Source organism: Protopterus annectens, chromosome 3.part1 (genome assembly GCF_019279795.1).
Source record: "Protopterus annectens isolate FY-2018-M chromosome 3.part1, PAN1.0, whole genome shotgun sequence".
In the NCBI taxonomy this organism is placed as follows: domain Eukaryota; kingdom Metazoa; phylum Chordata; order Ceratodontiformes; family Protopteridae; genus Protopterus; species Protopterus annectens.
In genome coordinates this window covers 739,692,965-739,700,464 of record NC_056732.1, presented here as the reverse complement: position 1 = coordinate 739,700,464, position 7,500 = coordinate 739,692,965, and positions in this window count along the sequence as shown.

Sequence of the window (7,500 nt, the reverse complement as noted above, 5' to 3'; positions counted from 1 at the left end):
CTAGTGCTATAGTATGCACAACTAGACAGGTAGGACTCAACATTGGAAGTGTGTGTGTGTGTGTGTGTGTGTGTGTGTGTGTGTGTGTGTGTGTGTGTGTGTGTGTGTGTGTGTGTGTGTGCATATCACCTTGCAGCAGTGTGACTGTGTTAGGCCCAACAACTACTCCACTGTGCAGGTTGCACTCCATGATTGGCCAGGTGTGTCCTGTGAAAACAACTAAAACAATACATAGGTCCCAAGAATGTAGGACAACAAACATTTCCTACACGTGTATAATAGTTGCATAAACCAGTCATTTTACATCAGAAACACCTGAATGTTCTAAGACATAGCATAACCTAGAAAATGCTTCAAAATAAGATGTCATATTGGCATACCAAGAAACGTCCTGCTCTTTTTACTTGCTGTGGGTATGGTTTGTCCTGCCAACTGTTATGATACTACAAGAGGTGTCTGACATGGGGCATTCATTAAGGTGGCAACCCCATTCTGTGTTGACTATGTGTGTGCAATGTGTATACATGTGAAGGCCCTGTGGGTAGATGGTGCCCCTACATAAACCACATGTACCTAGGCATGAATGTTAGTTGCCACTACCCACATATGGAGGTACTGATTAAGGCTGTGATGACTGTAAGTTGTGTGCTGTCTATCACTGGCCCAACAAATGATGTTAACACACTGCAACAGGGTCTTACATCTGGTACATATGGGTGCCAAGGTCCTGGCCTCAAGCTAAATGCAAAAAGCAGTACCATCATACCATATGGCAAGGACATGGCCCCACTTTTTGCCACATCATTGGCAACCACATAAACACACAACCGGTGTTGACTGACCTGGGTACTCAGTTTGAAAACAATGTTGCATTCAACCATCATGCAGTGGCAATGGTTAAAAAGGCTTTGTACATGGTGAAAGTCATAAGTAAAGGGAGTACATCCAAAAAAGAAGGTGGCTATTACCTCTATATAGTCCTCAGCCAGTACAATACTTTAGTACAATGACTTGTTTGATATGTACCTGTCCAGACATCTGCAACAACTGGAAAGGCCAATGTAATACCCAGAAAAGGTAATCCATGCCCTCCAATCACCTATCCCATGCAGACAGCCTTTAATCAGTAGTGCCCCACTCAGTATCAGACAAGTTGCCCAGAGTTGGGCTGTGGCAAGCCTACAACCCAATGTTGGACCCTAACCTTCAACAGCTGCCCCATATATCTGAGTCTACTTCACACATTGCCAGCACAACAGTCCTGAATCTGATAGGTGACATCAACAAAACTTGCCAGAGAGACAGGTTTTTCTCCCATAGGCTGCCCTTTCTCAGGAATGCAATTCCCATACTTGTCAAACAGAGTACTATGCAGACAATCATCAAGTGTAACCGTGATGAGTGGATGGGATACCACAAATCTGTCCCAGAGGTCCCACCTGTGTCCCTCAATGACGTGGGCAACAGGTGCTGACTGATGATTCTGTTGGGGATAAACTAATAGCTAGGCTTATAAGGGTCTCAGGGCCAACAGCCTAGTAACCTTGTATGATCGTATGTTCATAGGTTCATAGGTTCATACTAGGCTATCTGCCCTAGGGCATTTATAAGCCTAGCCAAAGTGTGTTTGGCTTTCGCCACCCATTTTAAATTAATTTTGCTATGCCCTTTTTGAGGTTAGTATACTGTGCCTCTGTCTAACAGTGACACAGAAGTGATACCCAGGGTAAACCTATGATCTCCCATCCACTCATCAAGAATCCTCTTGAAGAGAGTCAATGAGGGACTCTGCCTAGCCTGGACTGGGATTTTTTTCCAGAGTGAAGGGAGCCTCTGGGTTATGAATCTGTCCCTCCAGCATGTCCTATTTATTTCAGTGCTGAGGTTCAAGTCTCTCGAAAGTGTAGCTCGATGGGGATTTGGATTTTCTGAGGTGCAGCATGTCCATTAATTCCGGGTTGGACATGGCTTTATACATCAGGCATAGATCGCCTCTGACCAGGCGATATGCCACTGAATACAGCTGGAGTTTCTTTAACTGGGCAGCATATGGCATCTGTTTGAGCCCTTTGATCCTCTTGGTGAGGTACTTTTGGGGTCTTTCCAGTTGCTGCAGGTGTCTGGTAAGGTACATTCCAAAAGGGGCATTGTACTCAATTATGGGCCTGATGAGGGATGAGTAAAGAGGCACGATGACCTCCCCTAATCTAGTTGTGAATCCCTTCATGATTAGGTGGGCTATATAAAATGTTTTTCTAACCACTTTGACCACGTGGTTGTCAAATGAGAGATTGCTGTCAACTAGGGTCCCCAGGTCCCTAATTACTTCTTCTGTATTTAATGGATTACCACCTATGCGGTAATTTGTGGGCACTTTGTTTTTGCCAAAGGGGATGACTATACACTTTTTGGCGTTTAGCTTGAGGCCATGGCTCTGGCACTAATTGTCTGTTTCTGTGAGGCCCTTTTGGAGGATGCTTGTCTCGGCTGGAGAGTTGATTATGGTACCCAGTTTGCAGTCATCTGCAAACTTGGTCAGCCACAGTCCTTCTGTGTTTGCCTGTACCTCCGAGAAATATATACCGAACAAGAGAGGTCCCAGGACTGAGCCTTGTGGGATGACACTTGTAACTGGTTTGGAGTCTGACATGGCTCCAGCAATTCTAACCATGTGGGTTCTGTCCTTGAGCCAGTTTGCAACCCATCTAGTGACATAGGGGTTTATATTTAAGCTGGTGAGCTTATCTATAATGCCCGAGTGGGGTATTGTATTGAAGGCTTTTGCAAGGTCCAGGTAGGCTGTGTAGACCACCTTCTACTGACTGACTGTTTCAAAGAAATCAACCAGGTTCAATAGGCAGGATCTGCCCTTAACAAAGCCAAACTGGGTAGGATCCAGTGTCTGTAGGTCCCCAATATCTTTATTTATGAGGTCCATGATGATCCTTTCCATAGCTTTGCAGACCAAGCTAGTCAGGATTATGGGGCGATAGTTTCCAGGATCCGTTGAGGTACCACCTTTGTGGAGAGGGACCACTGTTGCTGTATGCCACTCTTTGGGTACATATCCTGTAGTAAGGCTGAGACTGAACAGTAGTTTTATGTTTGGGTTTAGCTCTTCTTGGAGTTCATGTAGGACGCAGCCCGGGACACCGTCTGGTCCCCTTTGATGCTGTGTTTTTTGCTTTGGAGAGGGCGGCTCTTACCTGAGCATCTGAGATGTCAGGGGGCAGCACTCTGCTGGGATAGATATTCGTCCTTTTGGTAAGGAGGTGGTGGAGAAGTTTGTGCTGAACCTGTTAGCTAGGATGTTGGCAATGTCTGTGGGTTCTGTTTATTTTTTGTCATTTTGGACTAATTTTGAGCATATCTGGGAATTCCCACCCAGGTTCCGAACATAACTAAAGAAAGCCTTGTGATTATCCTTAGTGTCCTGTGCAATTTTTCTCTCGAAGCTGGCCTTAGACAATTTTATGAGTGCCCGTAGTTTTTTGCTAATACTGATCAGAGATGCCTTCCCTTTTTGGGATTTTGCTCTATCATGTAGTAGCTTCCGCCTTCTATTGTATAGTTTGTTTATGCCTGGGGTCCACCAGACAGGATGTCTGCCTTTGGAGGATTGGGTCTTGGTTTTATTTGGGATTGCATGATCCATGCATTCCTGAAGGTGTTCATAGAATGCGTTTATAAAGGATTCTGCGGTCTGGGCCGTATTTTCCACAGGCCCGGGGGCTTTGAAGGATTCCACCACAGTTTTGAGGAGTGTGAAATTTGCTTTAGAGAAGTTTTTCACTGTGGTTTTCTGGGCAGGGGGTGGGGTCGGGATGTGAATATCCAGTGAGATTAGTTTATGGTCTGAACTTACCAGTGAGGGATGCACTTCTGGTCTGGAGCTTAGAGTCCCCATGTTGGTGATGATCAGATCCAGTATGTTTTCCCCTCTTGTGGGAGTGGTAACAAGTTGTTCCATAGCATTTGAGTTTATAAATTCTAGGAACCTTTGGGCTAGGGTGTTGGAGCTAGAGTAATGCTCCCACTCTATGTTTGGGTAGTTGAAGTCACCCAATATAATGGTGTTTGGAGAGACCTTCATATTTTCCAGTGTTTTCAGGAGGGCCGAGTGGGGTTCCTGGGTTTGGGTGGGTGGTCTGTAGCAGGCTATAAACTGGAAGGCAGTTTTACCCACTGTTAGTTGCACATGAATAGTCTCTGATGCTTCGTGCTGTGCCACCAACCTGGAGGTGTGGGTATCTTTGACAAATATTGATACTCTCCCTCTTTTTGTGGTTCGGTCCAAGTTTTGGGGCCAAAAAGCATGGTATGAGGTATAACCTGGTAGTGCTGGGATGCTCTGGGGAGCCTTGAACCAGGTTTCTGTTACTGCACAGATATCAATGTTCTCCATGCTAAGGAGAGTTTTGAGTGTGTGCATCTTGAGGTTTAGACTTCTGGCGTTGAGTAGCATTACTCTTAGTTTCTTATCCCTTGTGATACCTATGGAGGTGGGTTTGTCTTTTGAGCCTTGCCTAAAAAAGGCACTATAGGGGTAGCAAGAGCCTTTGCCAATATCTGAAAGCCCAGGGGTGACAGGTGCAAGCCATCCCTAGTGAAGCATCGTGGCTTGTCGAGCATGTCATCCCAGGCTGACAGGTATTGATCCCTTTGAATGACACCAATACTTAAGCCAATTGTTGAAATTGATCATCTTGTCTTCATATTGTGGCATCATTCTTGATGAGGGTAAGATGCTACTCAAGGTCAGGGTCTAACCGGCCTGGGCTACATGCTCAGAGAGCTCCTCTATGTCTCTTTTCATGTAGTCCAGGGAGGTATGTCTCAGGTCATTCACACCAGCATGGACAATGACTGAGTCATATTTGTACTTGCCTTGGAGTGACCTCAGTGCGTGTGTTATGTGGTGGATCCTAGCGCCCGACAGGCAGCTCACCATGACCTTCTCCTTGTTCAGCCTGGTGAGCAGGACATCAGTGTGCCTGATGATAGAGTCACCTATTACAAGTGTATCAGGTGTGTTGTTTAGCCTTAAGGGCTGTGACTGTTCGTCACACTGGCTTTGTGAGCTATGTGTTGCATGTGTTTTGTTTTGGGGTAGCGGTTGCTTCGGTGTCTGCTTTGGAGGTCTCTGCTGCTTAGGCAGATTTTTATTTAGAGCCTCCGAGTATGTTTTTGTGTTTATGTGTTTGATTTGCTGTCGTGATAGGTCTATGTGAGACTGGAATTGTAGTGAGTGTGGTTTCCTTCTCCTCCTGACTGGTTATGCCAGTACTGAGTTGAGAGAGCTTAGCCTCCAGTTTGGCTATATGGTTGCATCTCTCACATGTGTTGGAATTTGTTGGGAGGAGGAGGGGTTGTCTGTGTACATGAGGCAGTTGTAACATTGCCTCAAGATTCCCAGATTCACCAGCTGGACCAGAGAGGAGATTGACAACTGACCTTTGGACATGCTAGAATAGAATTGGGAATTCCTTTATAATTGAAAAAAAGGGCCAATGGGGAACAAGGTACTCAAGGGGAGTTTGTGAGGGTGTAGTGCTTTTAATTTTTTTGTGCTGACTTAGTGAGCAAGTGCCAGGTAACTTAAATGCAATGTGTTACAGGTAACTTAAATGCAAAAACGACAAACAGTAACTTTCTTTCAAGTGAAACAAGGAAATAAGTACAGTACACAATGCAGATATCACTAGGGATCCATAGAAGCACTGAAAAGCCACGTTTTAGATGGAATTAGCATTTCAGGGAAATAACAAGCAAACAAGCATACAAAGCTAGATTCAGTAGGCCTGGATCTAGTCTGTGCTACAGTAAACAAGGTGCACCAATTTCAGTAAGATACAGTTCAAATATTCAGGCACTATAAACCTTTAACCAGAAATTCCCAGCTCAGAAGGGCAGAGTCCAGCCACTCCTCCCACAAGAGTGTAGACAATGAACCCTCTTAGTGTAAAATAACTGGCCTGAAGCCCAAGTGCTTAAACCAGAATTAATACGCTTTTAGAATAACAGACACTGAGCCCTCAATCAGCTGTTCCCAACTTAGAAGGATGTAAGCTACCTGTTCTGCCACTACAGTGCAGACCACAAACCTTCTTAATGTAAAACAACTGGTCTGAAGCCCAAGTGCTTAAACTAAAAGGCTTAGAATGAGTTGCACCAAGCAGTAATAAATACAGTTGAGTACTTTTAAGATGATGCAAAAGCAAAATAAAGTAGGAAGAAACACAAATACAGTAAAAGCAGATACATTTTTTTTAAGTGGAAAGAGAGAAAGGAAAGAGAGAAAGGAGTAGCAGAAACTAAGCTGGTTGGCCTTCTCAAATGTTCTCCCTGTACTGGGTAGAATGAGGTAATGACACTAGACTGGGAGGAGGGTCCCAGATCAAATTTACACTAGGGGCGGGCAACTGCAAAGCCACCAACTATAAAAACACTATACCAACAGGGAGTGAGGGTGGAAAACAAACTGCAGAAATGTTTCTCACAGCTGAAAAGCAGCAGTGAGCCTTTAAATGAAAGTTTTAAACAGCTAAAGGAGCCTCTAGAAAAAAGAGTTTAACTGCAACAAGTTATCAGAAACAAACAACCCAACAGATGCTTAATAAAAGTGGACAATTTCCAGTTAATACCTCACGCACAGTGAAACTAGCTAGAAAAATACACAGTACACAAAGTGCTATAAATAACAAAGAAATAAAGAACAAAATAAACAAAAAACAGGATACTTAATGTTATATATTATAGCTCCGAGTTTCCTCAGTGTCCTTCCTTCGATAAGCTCAGTGTGAAATGGCAGAACACTCACAACTGAACTTCTTAGGTAACAGAAAGTTGTAACCTGAAACAGCTTTTAAGAAAGAAATACATACCAGTTATAGCTCTGTGTGCTGTGACAGACTGTGTTAAGTGTCCACTCCCATCACTGCCATCTACTGTGGTGTGTCCCCTATGGGCAACATTCCAGTACCATGTCATACATCCACTGTCCGACAAATAGGTGAGTGGTACCAAAGGTGTATCAGGACAGTCCAGCAACATCTGTGTGCCTCAATTACAGACAGCACTGCAAACATGTTGTAAGGTATCCTTCTTTTGGCTGTCCAACATCCACACTGCACAGATGTTAGCAGAATGTGTGCATATGCCTGATATATGTGGACCCTCTGCCAGACAAATGTGGATGTCTGGAAATCAGTTGGACAATATGTAATGGTTGTTTCCAGACTGTGGGGAATCTGGCTGTCACAGGCCAGACACCTCAGAAAACAGTTATGGTATTTTAATATCTGTTACTGTATTCATTCCCTCACATTGCATGCTCAATGTGTACACTCAGTTGCTGAGGGTGAGCCTGCATCCCCCCCCACTACTACTGGCTATAACTTGCTGTCCTGCTATAGGGGGTCAACAGGTATCCTAGCCATAGCTCTCAGGAGATGATATACAGGTGTTGAGTACACAGTGACCTAGCCAGAGTACGTCAGG